The 18,907-nt window shown below is 41.8% G+C and overlaps 1 long non-coding RNA gene across 2 annotated transcripts in view; it reads left to right on the forward strand.

The window, feature by feature from the left end:
• The window catches only part of LOC106722337, a 109,699-nt gene that overhangs the window by 26,616 nt on the left and 64,176 nt on the right, over positions 1-18,907 (forward strand). The window contains exon 3 of one of the 2 annotated variants that reach the window (XR_003094754.1): positions 13,453-16,364. The exons of the other annotated variant lie outside the window; for it this stretch is intronic. This is a non-coding gene — a long non-coding RNA (uncharacterized LOC106722337). Of the gene's footprint in view, positions 1-13,452; positions 16,365-18,907 lie in introns of those variants that run through there. 2 annotated transcript variants of the gene reach the window in all.

Genomic DNA, 18,907 nt, shown 5'->3' on the forward strand with positions numbered 1-18,907 from the left:
AGGGTGTCTTTACATGGCTATCCCTGAAGGGTGAGCGGGGGGCAAGGGGGGACCATGTAAACACTCCCTGAAATCCATCATTCTTGATGGGTAATTAGCTAGTTGTACAATCATGGACTTTGCCACCAGTTGGGTAACAAGTGGGTGTAAAGTGAGACAAACTGGGAGAAGAGAAATGGGAGCTGCAAATGTGCTGTGCCTTCACTGCACAAATAAGATGTTTTCTTAACTCAAAGCAACTGACCCAACTTCAGCAAAAACCCTAGTGAAGAGGAGGCTGTTTTGGTTTTAACCTGAGTTAATGAGTTGAACTAATGGCTATAGGACAGGGGTGGGCAAAATGCGGCCCGCGGGGCCCCCCCAAAATTTAGAAAATTAATATTAATCTGCCCTGGGCTGCCTGTCATGAGGCCCTCGATGGCTTGCTGAAACTCAGTAAGCAGCCCTCTGCCCAAAATAATTGCCCGCCCCTGCTATAGGAGATCCTGGGTTTGAACTCTACTGACTAACTTCTGCTAAAGCTACAGACTGGCTTGTCTACAGTAGGATTTTAACTTGAGATAAAGTACACACTATTTTTTTTTCCAGAGCAAGCTTGTCCAAGGATGAAATCTTAATCTAACTAAAGTCAATGGCAAGCCTCCCATTGATTTGGATGGGGCTAAGACTTTTTGGTGGCTCAATCCATTTGTCCAGAGCTCTAGGGCTCTGGCTGCATTCAGGTTTGTAGGATTGCAAGGTGCAGGGTGCAGGGTCTCACCTCATTTCCTATGTCCTGATTCAGCAGGGCATCTAAGTGCAAGATTTGTAGGTCAACCATCAAAATAATATTTTCCCCATTCAAAAGAATGCAGACTATGACTTCTATATGACAAAAGCATTTTTGTATTGTGCTTGTAGTAGCGGTTCATCAGCTAAAAAAGTACATGAAATAAAAATTAGATTATTAAAGTTTGTCATCTTAGAAGTCTTCATTTGGCTTTCTTTTTTCTGGGAGATCTTTTGGATTTTTGTTTCTTTTTCTTTTATTGATTTTTTTAAAATGTTGCCATGGAAGTTTCTCACTCTTCTGCTGCTGCTCTCTTATAAAACTCTCCACAGTTCTCAAGGGAAACATTCTCATTAAGGTCACAATGGTAAAATAAATCTTTATGGCAAGGTTAGCAAGTATTTCTAATGATTTGGAGGTATTTTTTAGGCTAGTTCACCTCATATTGATCACTTAAGATAAAATAAAACTTAGGATAATTTAAAATACTTTAAGCCTATCATCAAGGTATTCATGGTGCTGTATTTTAACAGGGATATATAAAGCACTAGAAATGAATTATGGATATGGCAAACCACTTCTCTTAATGCAAAATTAGGGCATGTTTAAGACTTGTCCACATACAGATTGTACCACTTTAACCTCATCATTAAGGGTTCCCCACCAGCACTGATACTATTACAGTGGTATAAATGTGTTTATTTCCCATACAAAGAGGAGAATAAGGGTTTATCTACAAGAAATAGGGAAGATACAGTAAGGGAAACTAGTCTGTGAAATTAAAGTGAATTAGTTATTCTGAGGTAACTCCCTGTGTGAACAGTCAGTGCACAGAGTATCTTTGTGCAAGATGGACAACTACATTTTGAGTCAGAGAAAGTAACTGTGGCCATGTGTAGATGAAATGATGGGCTTGTGTGCATGGCATTTTAAAGCGGTCTTAATGCTTTTGCACTATTTTAATGGTGTTCATGTTTGCATGTCTCAGCAGCATATTGTGCATTAATTCCAGCCGCTGTGGGATATTTGGTGGTGTAATGCACCTTAAATGACGTGGGGCATAGCAAACTAAAACTCCTCCAAAGACTTTTAGTTTGCTGCCTCTACAGCCACAGAGCAAAGCACCAGGCTTCACGCAGCTCTGCAGCTCTGCAGGAAGCCCTGCAGGCAGCCTGGTAGCAGCCTGGGAAGGCAGGCTCTGCGCAAGAAAAGTGGTAAACCTGACCTGCCCCCTCCCCCCCACCGAGCCTGCCTGCCTGCCCAAGTTGCATGGGGGCCTGGCGCTTCCCTCTGCGGCTGCAGTGTCCCCCGGGACCACCCGAGCTGGGTGCCTGAGGGTGGGTGCCACTTGTGGGGGGACCACTGCCATGGAGGGTGTTTTAAAAAATCCACTGCTTCAATTTGGGGACCCTGTTTCATCTACACATGCCCAGAGAACATATTTACACTTCCCAAGGACTGTGATAGGGAGTAGTTCAGAGAAGGACACTATGTCCAGTCTATACACTGGGAACATCTATATGAGATGTTTATTGTGGAGTAGACTAATTAGCTCTGCACTAGATATTTTGCATCTAAATGTGAGGTCCTATTAAGTAAATACAAATACTATCCTGCTGTGCTGATGTGGCTGGCTGGGGCACAGGGCTGCTTCAGTGCAGGGGCTGCCTGCCAGCTAGCCTCCCACTGGAACATCCTTGTGCCTCAGCCAGCCCCTCTGTAGGATGTTGAGCAGGATCAGAGCAGCCCTGGTCCTGGGTTACCCTGCCAGCCAGGGCTGCTCTGACATGGCTCAGTGTGCTGCGGTCCTGGGTGCATGTCTAAACGTGGTGCCCATGAGCAATCAGCTCTGGTGTGATAAGTGCCAGAGTTTATTGCTTGTAGAAGCACCCACTGGCTGCCTATAAACATGCTTAGTGGTGGTGGTGGGGGAGGGGTATTTTAATTACAGCAATTCCCAGGGGGGGCACTGTCATGTGTCTTAAGCCACTATGGGTTTAAAAATGGCCATAGGATGCTTTATCTGAACCTCATTTGGTTCAGATAATGGCCTCTGAGGCCATTTTAAAACCCTGTGTGGGCTTATACATGTGATGATTAGGCTACACTGGAGCATTCTAATTAGAATGCAGAGCAGACACCATTAATTGAGTCTGCTCTGATGCATTCTAATTAGAACACAAGCCAGCATGTGTACAGGCAGCCACTGTCCCCCAAAAGGGGTGCAACAAAACTACCTTTGTATGGTGCTGTGGGCAAGCCAGTAAGCTCTTCTGAGAGAGGGAAACTGTTGTGATATACTCACATTAACTTGGGGTATAACGTCCTATCTGTTTTAGTGGATAACACATATGTTCACTAGGGTACTCTCTAGCATGATTCTGATGCAGTGTAGTCATGCCCTAAGAATGTCCATAGAGGAAATTAGCAGGGAACACTAAATATACTGTAAATTCACATTGGCTTGCTCTGTTGTAACTCCCTGTGTACACAAGCCTTAACCTATATTAGTATTTATCATCTTTCTACTAGCATACCTACAGCTACAGTAGGGGCCACACTGATATAATTATATGGATAAAACAAAACAAAACAAAACAAAGCTGCCCTAGCAGGCAGTGTTATACCAGTATAAAAACTGCATGTAGACAAGTTGTCAGCTAAAATAAATTCCTAAGAGGACTGAGGGAAGGAAAAACCTATAAAATATCAGCAATGACCATAAAAAATTTTGGTTTTTGTATGGTTTAAATTGTTATTGCTGTAGAACTTAAGTTTTTTTTTGCCATTTTCAGAATTTAAATGAAAGACTTCTTCAAATTAAAAATTAAAAATATGTTCCACAGCTCTCCCAGCAGTGAGATCATACCGTAGAGTTTACAATGCATTTCATGGTGTGGGCCATATCTCTGACTAATGGGCAGGACCTCCCTTCCCTGTGTTAAGCGATTTGTAACTCTTTGGCCAGGACAGCAATTGCTGACATGGGAAATGAATATTAGAATCATAGAAAATTAGGATTGAAACAGACCTCAGGAGGTCATCTAGTCCAACCCTCTGCTCAAACCAGGACCAGCCCGATTAGATCATCCTAGCTAAAACTTTATCTAGCTGAGTCTTAAAAACCTCTAAGGTTTCTACAACCTCTCTGGGTAACCTGTTTCAGTGCCTTTCTACCCCTCTCGCGCCCCGCCCACCATAAGAGACCTTTTTCCTAATGTCTAACCTGAACTTTTCTTGCTGTAACTTGAGACCGTTGTGTCACAGAGCACCATCTCTAGGGGTGGCTGTAAGCCCCTGAAGACCAAAAAAAAAATGTTGGTATACCCTGCTCTATTGGCAGCCTGCCCAGCTCTTTCCCACCATGCCTTGATGTTAATGGTTGTAAAGAATGCAGGAGGTTGCCCCCGTCTTATTATAATGACCACATACCCGGTCTTATTACAGTTATCACATACCACCAGGATTGTGGCCAAGGCCTTATGAGCCAAATTGCATGGCTCTGTTCCATCCCTACACCATGCCCTAAGCCTCATAGATGGCATCCTCATAGATGTTCTATCAATTGCTTATGCAGCCCCTCTCTGGACCTTCTAACCCCTCAGTCTCTCTCAGTCCCTTTCTAGGTCTTCAGACCTTCAGTGTCTCTATGCAGCCTCTTCCTGGGCTGCCAGACCCCTCGGTCTCCCTCTTGATCCCTCTCAGGTTGCCAGATCCCTAGGTCTCTCCTCCAGTTCCTCTCTGGGCCCTCAGACCTCTTGGTCTCAGGCAACCTCTCCTGGGCTATCAGGCCCCTCAGTGTCTCTCCCAGCCCCTCTGTGGGCTGCCAGCTCCTTTGGTCTCATGTCTTGAACCCTTTTGGTCCTCCAGTTTCCCAGCTGCCCTGTAGGCCCTCAGACCCATCCAGTCCTGCATTCTATTCCTAGCCCATCACTGGGTCCCACTATACTATTCCTGGCCCCTCCTTGGGCTGCTGGACCCACATGGCCCTGGTCTTCCCTGGCCCTTTGCTGGGCCTTTGGACCCCCATGGTCCTGATTTTCCTGTCTGGTGCTTTTCTGTTGGGGCATGCTCCCCTAGACTTCCCCCTCCATGGGGTAACCCACAAGGCAGTGGGAACTGAGGCTTTTTGGTACCCCATATTCACCTTTCCCTGGGGTGGCCCATGCACGGCATTTCATGGAGGCTGCCCTGTGACAGGCAGCCACACCATGCTGACCAGCCCCAGTAGGGTGCATTTTCAAGTCTTACCCAGGACTTGAAAATGTTTCAGACTTTCCTGGTCTTATTTGTCCTCCATTGGGCTCCCCCTGGATGTCTTACACCCCTCCTGGGCTGCCAACCCCCAGACATCCTGGCCCCAGCTCCATCTCACATGTAGACCTTCCATCTCTGGCCCTTGACTCTCTCTCAGACCCCTTTCCTTGATCCCTCCTACTTGGATGGCCTAGCATCAGCCATGGTCATCCTGAGCTGCATGCCCCTTGACCCCTTCCTTTTGGCTGTGGCCACACAAGGACCTTTGGCCCTGCCTTGTGCCAGTTGAGGACTCCAGGCTCTCCCAGCTCTGCCAGTGTCTGCTGTGGTCTATTTCAACCTTTGGCCCCTCCTGGGCCCTGGTCCCACACAGGCCAGTTGAGATTCCCAGGGTCAGTCCTCCAACTATCAGCCCTCTCTTCTCTGTGTGTCCACCATGTCAGGCCCTCCATAGTTGTTCCCTAACATAGCCCCTTCCTTCTCTGGGCTCATCCAGTCCCCTCAATAGGTCCCCCATACTCTGCCCCAATAACTGGGTTCACCCAGACCCTTTAATAGGTCTCCTAACCACTCAGCCCATTTCTCTGAGCACACCTGGCCCCTCAATAGGTCCACAAGCTGGACCTGCCCAGGGCTCTGTACCTCACACTGAGTCCCCAGGAACCTCCTCCATCTCCTTAGTTTCTACCCAAATATCCAGACTGCTCCAAATGTTATTCTTCTTGCTGGCATTCAGGAGCTGCAGCCTTCTTGCTGGGCAATGTTCCTTCACCAGCTCTCAAGATGATTCTGCCAGCCCTACTCTCAGGGGCTCCGCTTATACGCTGCCTAAGCGCAGCCATCCTCCAATCAGGTGATTCCCTTCATCAGGCCTAGCCTCACCTGACAGGTCTCTGGGTCAGCAGACTCCACAATTAGCTCTGACCTCTTAAAGTGGTTCCACAGGCTGCCTGACCTCTTAAAGTGTCAGGCACCCCAAGTGCCCTGCCACACATTGTTCCTTGTTTTGTTATCTCCCACCACTAAGAACAATCTACCTCCATCCTCTTTGGAACCACCCTTCAAGTTGGTTGAAGGCTGCTATTAAATCCTGCCCCCTCAGTCTTCTTTTTTTCCAGATTAAATAAGTCCAGTTTTCTCAGCCTCTACTCATAAGTGCCCCAGCTCCCTAACCATTTTTTGCTGCCTTCCACCAAACTCTCTCAATGTGTCCATATCTTTTCTGTAGTGGGGGCCCAAAACTGAACACAGTATTCCAGATGTGGCCTCACCAGTACCCTGAATAGAGGGGAATAATCACTGTATGTGATCTGCTGCCAATGCTCCTACTAATGCAACCCAATATGCTGTTAGCCTTCTTGGCAACAAGGGCACACTATTGGCTCATATTCACTATTCAGCTTATTGTCCATTGTAACCCCCAGGTTCTTTTCTGCAGAGCTGCTGCTTAGCCAGTCAGTCCTCAGACTGTATTAGGGCATGGGATTGTTTTGTCCTAAGTGCAGGACCTTGCACTTGCCCTTACTAAACATCATAACATTTATTTTGGTCCAGTCCTCCAATTTCTCTAGGTCACTGAATCATAGCCTTACTCTCCAGTGTATCTACTACTCCCCACCAGCTTGATGTTATCTGCAAAATATTGGGAAAATGTAGTTTAAATCAGCATCTGGAAACAAAAAGGCCATTGTCATGTGACCATTCAGCTTTCTGCAAATAACTAGCAAGTGTTTCATATTCCACTAGCAGTCTACAAAGCACAGTTTATGGAACCACTAGCCTCCCACCCAAAGGCACAATTGCCTGCCTGCCTAAGACTTAACGATGAGATTCTTGAAAGGTATGTGGTATTAGAAGGTAAATATGAGTCAGGAAAAAACTTGGAGAGATAGATAGAAGATGGACTTTACCATAATAAGAGGCATGATAAAAGAAATCAGCAAAGCCAATTTGAAGCCAATTAATCATTTTATAGGCAGCCTGTTTACAAAATAAAGAGTTATAAAGAGCACCTTATAAAATGAATCCGAGATTCATTGGTACTCTTACAGTACCTTTCATCTGAGGATCTCAAATCACTTCATAAACATTAATTAATTAAGCCTGCTATGTCCATGAAGTTGGTAGATGTATAATTTTCTCTGTTTAATAGGTAGAGACATAGAAAAACAGATCATTTAAATTTCTGAATCAGGACTGGAATATGGATTCATGCTCTAACAATAAAGCTTTGCTGTGTGCTAACATTTGATCACAATTAACAGGGAATGAACATATTTCTTCATTCCAAAGCTGCAAATGACAGAGAATTGCTTCTGGAAGTCCTACTCAGAAAGAACTGAAAAAAAAATTAGCCTTGCAGTTAGAAACTTGTGTTCCTATAAGTGTGGTTCTGCTGGATGGTTATGGAAGGTTAGTGTGTGATTGAAAGTGAGGCCAGGATGCTTACCAGAATTTACTACTTCTGAAAAAAGTATTTCAGTAAATGAGGGGCATGGGAATGATAGCATCTTCCCAGCACAAAACTCTACAAGAAATATTCAGTGGTATGCAGTTCAGCATTGCTATACTCTTGTATATTTCAGTGTAACACTGTTTGGTTCATAAATAATAACTAGCGAAGTTTTATACATGCAAGCCATGTGCCTATTTGGTGTAGAAATCTTACTTACTAATAAGTACTGTATGAAAGTGTTATTTGTCTGTAGTATAGAGATGACATACTTGGAAGCATGTTTAATCTTGTTAAGGTCAGTTATACATGGTAAAATGATAAATGCTATTTTGGTATTGATACTGCAATAATATGAAATTTTAAAGTAGTAGTAGAGATTTTAAAGGTAATATAGAAACACTCATTTGGCCATTGTTTCCTGCATACAGATGTAATATTAAGGAAAAATGGCACTTTCAAAGGTTCCACGGGTAGTTCTCTGCAGCTGCCATTTTTAATTTGCTCTACTAAGCAGCAAGAATTTTACACAGTTTAATTTCCTTTTTTTGGTTTTTTTCAGAATGACGATTTCAATGTTTGAAATCATATCAGTGAATTCATGATTCTGGTATGGTTTGAAAAATGCCAATTAAATTAATAATTTGTTTTTTCTTTGGGAGAATGTCCTCAAACACATGTGAACAATGTAACTCTAGTCTAAGGGGGAGGGGAGGATTTGCAGTGGCCATGCTGAGTGGTCCACTCTTGGGGATGATTGCATGTTTTGCATCTATGTGGTTCCTGTGGCTATTCTCACTGAAGGCGCAGGAATATTGGAAAATTAATTTCTTGACGCAGTGTGAAAACTTAACTCTTGAATGTGTTTCTGTATAAGGTCATTGCAGGAATAGGTATTTCTCAGTGATGACTGATCAAATATTCTAGCTTTTATCACTTGCTACAAACACAACTTGGGATCTAAACATCTGTTCTTTCCACTCCTTGTGTTATGATGGGCAATAAACATTTTATCATCTGAATTTAGCTGCCACTTCTGTCTATGACACACACATTGTGATATAATCTGTTTTACTCTTCCACGGGTTGTTGGTTTTGTAGCACCAATAGGGATAGAGGTCTTATGACTGCATAGGGCCATGGATTGTTGTGGCATGGATGCCATGGTAATCTTTACATAAGAGGTGAGCAGAGTTAACCTGGAGTTGTTCAAGACTTGGTGTTTGTGATCCTGATTTGGGGTCTGATCCAAAGCTCACTGAAGTCAATACAAAGTCTTCTCACTGAATCTTATAGCCTTTAGATTAGGCCTTGGGGCTGTGCTCATTTTGTTTTTTCTTATTTGTTTAGTGTCTGTGTATCTGTTAGCAGTGGAAAGATTGCAACTTTCTTCTTTCAGAAGATGGGGAAAGGTTAGTGGTAGGTAATAATGGCACTTTGCCCCAGAGCTGACCCTAGGGGAGGTGCGGGGCCCAGGGCAAATCAGCCTGTGCAGGGCCCCCTTAACACTGTGTGGGGCCATGCTACCCCCACAAAGAGGGAGGGGGGGCCTCCGTGCTTCTTCTGTGGTGTGGGACTAAGCTGCCAGCTCCAGGCGGGCCCCGTGGGAGGGGCTGTGGCCACTCTGCCTGGCTCCGTGGGGCCCTCCCAAAGTGCAGGGCCCAGGGAAGTCACTCCGATTCACTGTACTCTAGGGATGGCTCTGCTTTACCCCAGTGAAGATGTTAAGATCTATGCTAGCACACATTCAGAAATGGAAAAGGAAGTAGGAGGAGATTGGCATTTTACCTGTTTTGTCAGAATTCATGTAAAAATCAAATTATCACAGAAACACTGCTCAATAAATTACAGATGGACTTTGGAAGTCCTTCTGGTCAGCTTAGCATTTCCCCATAATTTGGCATGCTTATTGTTGGATGTATTCCTTGAGGAATCTAAGCATCTTGACACTCTATATGCCATCCTGATAGCATAGCTATTGGTATGAAATGAAATATTGTATTGTCACTGACTCACAGTCACTACCTAGGAAAAAGAACAAATGAGCAAAACTTCCTCTAGAAATTGCTAACTGGCAGAAAAGGTGATGTTATGCTCTGGGTTCCCAGGACTTAAGCACAGGTACAGCTGGTATAGGTAATGGTGCAGTTAAAAAGTAACACTACCGATCAAGAAAGGAAAGTTCAATCCTGATGAGGACTACTTCTAGTTGTAAATAGATATTAGTCATTCAGATGGGGCATTCAAAAGTGCCTGATGTGATGCTGCTATGTCCTTTCCTGGTGTGGTGCTGGCTATAGAAATGTGTATGCCTTAATCATGATTAACTGTTTGGTTCATGTGGAACTTTGACTTTGGTGCAAGTGTTTTCCTCTTTATAGATATTGTTACCATGAGTATTGTTTACCTAGAACTATAGCCACACACGATACCTTCTTTGTGAGAATTTTGTGTAGTCTGACAACGTAGCTTGGGTGATTATGTTATCTTACTTTTGAAAGAACCATTTGCATGTCCAAGAGAGGTGGGGGTATCCTTTCAGACCACAAAGGAAGTGGTATTTCTCAGGCAGCTGCCTAGCACATGTTTGTGCCTGATAGACAGCAGATCTTTCTACACATGGGGTGGGCCAAGGTCTCCTTCAGTCACTGAAATGAATGAAAATTTCCATTGACTTCAATGGGAGCAGGACTGATCTCTAGATTTTCAAAAGGGGTCTCAGGCTGCCTTCAGGTTTTTCAGGTAGATTTGCCTGAAGCATTTTGACATTCATCTACCTGTGATTCCTTTCTGAAATCACGGATGTATTGATCTGAAAATACTGGGGTTGGGACTTGTAATTAGTTATAATGACAAAAGCAGAGGGCAGCCACCAAGCAGGAGTATACCTCCTTGGCTTGCACTTACAGGGAAGCAGTGAGAAAGGCCAAAGCAGAAATGGAACTCAGGCTGGCAACAAAGATTAAGGGTAACAAAAAATCCTTTAAGTACATAGGGAGCAAGAAGAAGGCGCAGGGTAGCATAGGGCTGCTATAGGATGGACTAGGGCAACTTGTAACAGAGAGAATGGACAAAGCTGAGCTCTTAGATTATTTCTTTGCATCTGTGTTCCTGGACACAGATACAAACACACCTCCCATCAAGACTTTAGTCTGGCTTGAAAGAGATACCAATCCACCAATGGTTAGCATTGACCTGGTGAAGGGGCACTTGGAGAGGTTGGATGTATTCAAGTTGGCAGGCCCCAATGATCTTCACCCAACGGTACTAAAGGAATTAGCCGGTATGATAGCAAAACCACTGGTGCAACTGTTTGAGAGCTTATGGTGCTTGGGGCAGGTCCCAGATGACTGGAAAAGGGCCAATGTGGTCCCTATTTTCAAGAAAGGGAGGAAGGAGGACCCCGGGTAATTATAGGCTGGTTAGCCTCACCTCTATTCTTGGCAAGACCTTAGAAAAAATCATTAAGGATCATATTTGTGGTGGTCAAGCAGGCAATACAATGTTAAGGGGCAATCAGCATGGGTTCATAGCAGGCAGATCCTGCCTGACTAACCTGGTCTCTTTTTATGACCAGGTCACAAAGTGCTTAGATTCAGGAGTAGAGGTAGATGTTATTTACTTGGATTTAAAAAAGGCTTTTGACACCGTGTCGCACCCAATTCTTACAAGTAAACTAAGTAGCTGTGATGTGGATTTTTTCACAGTCAGGTGGGTGGAAAACTGGCTCATGGGACGCACCCAGACAGTCGTGGTGGATGGGTTGATTTCTACCTGGAGAGATGTGGGCAGTGGTGTTCCCCAAGGCTTGGTCCTTGTACTAGTACTGTTCAATATCTTCATCAGTGATCTGGATGAGGGTGTAGAAAGCACTCTGTCCAAATTCACAGATGACACCAAACTGTGGGGTATAGTAAACACATTAGAGGGTAGGGAGTGAATTCAGGAGGATTTGGATAGACTGGGGAAATGAGCAGATCAGAATAGGATGCAATTTAACAAAGATAAGTGCCAAGTGCTGCACATGGGAAGAAAAAATCACCAATACATTTATAAACTGGGAAGTATCATTCTAAGTAGCACAACAGTGGAAAGGGACCTCAGAGTCATAGTCGACTCAGAAATGAACACGAGTTGCCAATGTGATGAGGTAATAAGTAAGGCTAACCACAGTCTGTCTTGCATTAGCAAGTGCATCATGAGCAGGTCTAGAGAGGTGATTCTTCCCCTCTATGTGGCATTGGTAAGGCCACAACTGGAGTACTGCATCCAGTTTTGGGTGCTGCACTTCAAGAGGGATGTGGATAACCTGGAAAGGTTTCAGAGGAGGGCTACTCGTATGGTTGAGTCTGCAGGTAAGGTCCTATGAAGACAGACTGAGGGACCTGAATCTCTTCTGCCACCACAAGAGAAGGCTGAGAGGTGATCTTGTGGCTGTTTACAAACTCATCGCGGGGGGGGGGGGGGGGGGGGGGGGGGGGGGCAGAGGGGGGGGGGGGGGGGGGGGGGGGGTCAGCAGGGAACAGAGGATACTCTGTTTACCAGGGCGCCCCTCAGGGTTACTAAAAACAATGGCCATAAACTGAAGGAAAGTAGATTTAGATTGGACATCAGAAAGAAATTCTTTATGGTGAGGGTTGCCAAAATATGGAATAGACTTCCAAGGGAGGTGGTGCTTTCCCCTACCTTGGAGGTTAGACAGGCACCTAGCTGGGTTCACTTGACCCCAGCGCTCTTTCCTGCCCAGAGCAGGGGTTCAGACTCAAAGATCCAATAGGTCCCTTCTGACTCTAGAAATCTATGAAATCTATGAAAAGGGGAAACTGATTTAAAATCTAGGCCCTTTTCATTGACGTTTTGATTTTGGACCATGAGAAGCACAAAATAGATGATCTGTGAATGGTTTAAGTCAAACCCTTGTCTATGTGTATTAAACAAAGACTAGTTAAGGTTGTGCTTCTACCAGATCAATGATTTCATTTAATAGAGGTAATCTATGAAGAATATGAACATTTTATGGAACGGTACAGTAAATCATAACACATGCTACCTACCCTTGTGTTAGTTAAGCATTACATTCTAACAACAATATATTGTTGAAGTGATAGAACAATAATTTATCCTGTGTTGGTCTCAAGGAGATCACTATTTAATATGTTTATTTATCATTTTGTACACAGAGTCTGGAATTTGTAAATATAAATCAGAAAATGATTTCAACAAACTAAGAACATCTATGTTGCGTACTTAATCATGAATTACTCTGTAGCCAGAATTTGTGCAGGAGCATACATCAAAGTAGATATCTCTTTATGCTCTAATATATTCCTTTACATGGCCATATCCAATACATGGTACTTATTATTCCATTAGTGCCCAAACCACAAACCCTTTCCAATATCCATCTGTGAAGATGCAAATAGCCACATACTTTGTTTATTAAGGATGGACCATTAAGGGGGGTCATTGGTTAAAAGTCTGAACATCATTAAGGGGATTAAAAAATAAACAAACAGCCGTTGTCATGTATCTTGAAGAGTTTCTGTTGTACCAATGCATTTTTTATCTATGGTGATGATGTTGTCATGGGAACATATGCACAGGGGAATTAAATGATGTCAGGAGAAGTGTAAATGATGCAAACATATCTCATTTGAAATGTTAATTGCCACCCCTCCCCTGCTCCAAAGTACAGTTCAATTTGATTTTATTTCAGATGGAGGGAAAAATATGACACTTTTGTCTAACAATAAGTAGCTTACATTGTTGTACCAAAGTGAGTATGAGTCAGTGAGTTAATCTGCATTGGCAGCATTTGCACTGGGGACCATCTGCAACCCTGCTTGTCTGAGCATCAGTAATATTCCTCTGTGAATATCTCATCTTGATGGTCAGGGGAGGAAGCAGCCTCTTTAAAGAGTTCCATAAATGCTTATAATTGCTGCATTAAACTTCAGTTTATTATTTTCTCCAGGTGCAGGTATGCGGATGATATGAAACCCCACTGCATTTACATACAAATTGAAGATTTTTATTAATCAGCCCAGTAACAGGAATCAAACGGCAACACTCCATCAGGTCCTTAAATACATTTGGTGACATTTTTACCATGCATTAGCATGATAGGGCAAGCAGAATATAATGTACCAATGATTGCTTTTCCATTGAAAGCACAAACGGTTTCATTTTTCCTGTCATCTCAAATAAGTGTTAAAGAGGGTTTGGAGGCTATTGTGTACGTTCCGTATGCTAGGGACTTACAAACACTGATGGCCACATTAAATAACCATTAGTGGCTCGGCTTAGATCATTGCAACATCCCTCCTCTTCAGAATTTATTCTTTGATTTAAAGTGAAAGCAATCTGTGACTGCTTTCATAAAGTCCTTCGGCTCCCTCCATTTTTTTTCCTCAAACAAAATGCATTACAACAGTAATTTTATGACTGTTAAGATAACTGCCGTTAACAAGCACTTAATTAAAATGTACAATAAATAGCAGGCTGCAGTCTTATCTCCTCTCATGAGCTCCCAGCAGCCTGAGACTCCAATGCACAGCCCTGCTGTTCCTCAGCTTGTTTGCAGATTAATTGCTTTTCTGTCTGGCAAAAGCTGCTTCTCCTTCAGCCAGATCGTAAATGACCAGATAGGGACTTTATCAATCAAGCTACTACTTTCTGTGATCACTTCCATTCAACACCTTCTGAATTTCGCATTGAGAGGAACAGAAGTTATAGAGATAGGATTTAACATCTTAGTTTTTGTGTGCTTGGAATTTACGATAGTACTGTCACCATTTGACACTGTTAATCTTTACGTACAATACCCTTGGAGCAAGGCTGGTTTTGTTCCTACACTGGAACTATACCTTGTAAGGACTGTGGAGAATACATATGAAACACAACAGAGATGCTCCCTGTAGCACAAGGTTACATCTACTTCGTAATCTGTAAGCATTTGCTGATGTGTCTCAGCATCTCTCTCTTCCTAACCTTGGATCCCAACCATTTTTAACAGCTTGTTATTTGATTGATCGGTATCTTCTTTTATTATGATTACATATTGTTTGTATTGGAGCTGGTGTCTGGAGGTCCTGGTCAAGAATCAGGGCTCCATTTTGCTAGGCACTGGACATTTATGTAATTAAATGAAAAGCCAGGCCCTGCCCAATGAGGTTTTATAGATGTTAAATTAGACTTTGCCTACTGACAAAGCCTATCTATAACTGATACAGCTTTGGAAATTGTGCCCCTTGGCAGACAAACTAAAATTTCTGAATTAAAGACTGTATAAATAGGGCTAATTAAAATATAAATGTTATGCTTTACCAAGAGGTTTAACTCCACAACTTCTGCTCCTTTCAGAATTCAGAAGATGTATGACTGCAAATACAAAATTAGTGTGTAAATCTACTGTAAACCACTTTTTGAAATGCATTCCTTGAACTGCAGTAAGATACGATGTTTTCAATTTACCTGCTCAGAATATAAACAGATCATTCTAATTTATCAGATTTATCTCACATGCTGAGCAGAAGGAATGGATTCCATTTTGAGTCCTGAACACGCATAGTATAGTAACTTTGAACATACAGTATATTAACTGGAGTTTGTTCCTGAATACATATGAAGCTTCAGTGTTAAACATAATTTGTGTAGCTGCTTCAGTGTCATCACTAAGGTCAATCATACCCCCCCCCCCAACCTAAACAAGCAAACAAACCCCACACCTCTGAAGGGAGCAGCTCAACAAACACAAAACACTTCTTTTGTGGCAGTCAGAAAGTCTGGGAAATTTTCTCAAGGATAAACTTATGTTGAAGGCCAACAGACAGGCTTCTCCCCAACCACAGTGTGTGCATTTATGTTAGCAACCTCTAAGGCCACTTGGAGCAACCTTGCAAAAGATTTTTTTCCCCTAAGATCTTCTCTGAGTGGTTTCTTCACATTCTTGTTCTCAAAACACATCATAATGAGCTAATTATAAGTGAATTGAAAGGAAAGTTACACTTAGCTGGACAAACCAGCCAGCCCTATCCTTAGGCTTGCTCTGAGAGAGCCCCAAAGTAGATCCACACAGACTCTGGCTGGATCGTTGTGTTCACCTGAGTAATGCATACCTATCAGTTGAAGAATAAACCCTAAAGCAGTGGAAACATGATTCAGTGCAGAAATGGAAGAAGCTATAGATGAAGAGTTGCTATAGAAATACACAGGCTGCTTAAGGAGAAAATAACAGTTTGGAAACTTCCAAGCTATTCGTCATGGTCAGGACACAGCTACCATTGAAATAAGCAAACAAACAAGTACCAAAGAAATAATCACCCAGCATATCAGTGAGAAGAGAATACCATCCTGTGAAGACAGCAGAACTACATACATAGGTCAAACCAATTTGCATTGTAATCCTGCTTCAGCCCAAATGTAACTAACATATGTATGCACAGGCACTTGCAGCTGTAATGTAGTTATGACAGGGAAATATTATTATCAATGCGGGGGGGGGGGTAGTACACTCAGAACAGAGGGTTTGCATTCCATATCTGCAATCATAACATGAACAAGCAGAATCACTAAATACTCCTTAGAAAGACGTAATACGTGCATTTCAAACATGCTGTGCTTAGCAATGTTAGTGTGTGTTTAGTATTTCTTTCTTATTTAAATACAAGTTCAATTCTTGATGAAGCCTGAGTTGCAGCAACAATGGCTTTACATTTTATATTTTCCATGGGCAGAGAAGAGTTTCAGATTCTGTCTTTTTTGGCATTTTTTTATATTTACATTTCTGTGGACACAGGACATAGCACACCCCTGCTGCCTTTTAACTGTCTGCCCCTTTACAGTTAAGCAAGTGGTTACTTATTTTGCTGCCTTGGCACCTGCATTTGCAAGGGGAATGACTCATCTATCTAATGCAAGAAGTTCTTTCAACAATAAATCTTTTACTTAGTTCTGCCTGATGCATTATTTTTTTTGTTTGGTTATGTATGATTTTGTGAAAGTTTTGTCCTAAATAATGGGTTAGTCAAGATAGACTGAATTTCTTCAAATAATTTTAGTCACCTTGGAATATCTTAAGTGATAGCCCAGAAAATTGGCTCTTGATGAATCAGCTATGATATCTGCTGCATAAGCAGAATTTCTAAACAACTTATTTTAGTTTTCAGCACAGGAAAAGACTGGTAGCATTTCTGTGGCAAGATCACTGATTGTAAGATCAATAGAATCTTCCGGCTCATGGCACTGTATTAGCTATAACAAGCATGGTTTTTCTACATTTTAAATAGTTTTTATTAATTTATTTTGAAAGTATTCTGACAGAAAAAAACACATATTTCCATCATTACCTATATTCATTCAGTCTTGCAAAATTCTATTTACCCGCTCATCTGGGGGGAGTCGTATTTTTGTGGCAGAGAAGAGATTATGACTGAACTGTTATTTTTTAAAATTATTTTGTAACTTATGTATTATAAATATTTCATTCCCATGTACTCTGCAGCAAACTGGGTCAAGTTTCAGTAGCATGATCCCTGAATTCTCTGGCAGTTTGGTGGGGCAGACTAGAAATTCAGTGGTACCTTAATTTACATTTTAAAATGGAAATGTTATTGTATCCAATATGAACACGAATAAAACCTTCATCAGAGTACCTCTCTGTTAGTTTTTTGACATTACATTCAACAGACTACTCCTCACTGTTTAAATCATAGTACCACCACTGAAGTCAGTAAAGCAATGTCCATTTAAAGCCGGTGAAGCCCTGGTTCCACATTTTCCATTATAAATACACTGATTATTTTCCTTCTAACCTTAACTGCATCATAGAAATTATCATGTGGAAAGCTTGAGGTTTTGGCATCTGAGCAAAGGGTTAAAAGTTTTGGAGTCAGATATGAGAAGCAGTTTAGCACTGCAGTATAAACACATTGACTAAATTCAGTGGAAGTCAATAAAACAGTCAGCAGTGTTGACACTCATTTTACCTTCTGTATGTTATAGATACAACAAGGCATTGAGATCCATGGAGCTGTCCATATGTCTTAGCAATATTGAATGTACAGGATCAACATACAACTTTAAGATTATTTTTGTGTTCCTGATAAAACTTTCTGAAAGCTTGGATTGTGGCACAGAATTCTGCAGCAAGTAGTTAGGAACAGGATAGATTATGTTGCAAAACAATGTACAAACTCATTATATAATATAGTTGTTTAGAAATGTGGATGTATAACGCAGATGAGATGGTAAAGGCAGCATTTCTAGCTCTACCAGGACATAGCTGCACTCCTGAACAATCTCCACGTATGTGTTCAGAGCCCCTACTCAGCACTGCTAATGGCATTGTGGAAAACCAAAAATACCCTTCTTAGTAGAGCCGGTGTTGAACACTTCATTTCCTTAAAAAGAAATCTGGAAAACTTCCCAGATTATATATCTGTCCCTCTAACTTCAGAGGATATGACTGCACTAGGAGACCATGAGTAAGATTAATACTTGGGGCCTTTCTTTCTCTTGTAGTGCTTTTATTTTAGGTTTCTGAAAGTTCCTGGTTCTTGTAATATGGTGCAAATGTTAAGGAAAATAAATAATACATATGCATATACATACATATGTATACATTTGACCTAATACCATGTGGTCATTTAGGGTTAATGAACAGGGAAAGGCGAACTGGTTTAGATTTAATATACAATCTGGTGGGGCTTTCACTGAGGCTAGAATGAATGAATAAGAATTTTAGTTACATTGAGTATGTCTTTCTCATATTTATTTTCATATATCTGTATGAGTCCACATATTGTTGAGATTAAAAACAGAAACACTGAACAAACATAAGAAAGTACAGTTTGTGGTATTTTTAATTTGAATCCAGGAAATATTTGAAATCTTGGTAGTGGCTCTATTTTTCTATGAATTGTGGACCAGAGAAGGTTCATTCTGGTAAATAAACATTCATAATTTGTTCATATGATGCTTGCAATGATTTCCAAGGTTAAACTGTAGAACTCTTAGAAATTACATGTCTTTAGTAATTAATTTATTTCCAAGCAACCAAAAGATTCTGGATTTTCTTAGTGGTCCCTTTTCAGTAAAGCATTTAAAAATGAACTTAAGTGAACTGTGCATTGGATGGACTGTTGAATTTGGGCCCAGAAATCTTTCAGCCAAACACTCTTAAATTGTGGGGGTGGAGGTGGGGTGCAGGGGTGTGTTTGTTATATGAATGGGAAATCTGGGGCTAGAGTTCATGGATGATTTCTCTCTTTACAATGGACTGAACCAAAACCTTCAATCTAAACAATAATGAGCTTTGAGATATTTAACATCCACATTTATTTCTTATTATTTACAGGATTTTTAATAGGCACTCACACAGTGGTGATTTACTAGAATATATTTCTGCTTTTACAGATCTTTTCCTGCTG

Source organism: Alligator sinensis, unplaced genomic scaffold, assembly GCF_000455745.1.
Source record: "Alligator sinensis unplaced genomic scaffold, ASM45574v1 scaffold173_5, whole genome shotgun sequence".
Classification (NCBI taxonomy): domain Eukaryota; kingdom Metazoa; phylum Chordata; order Crocodylia; family Alligatoridae; genus Alligator; species Alligator sinensis.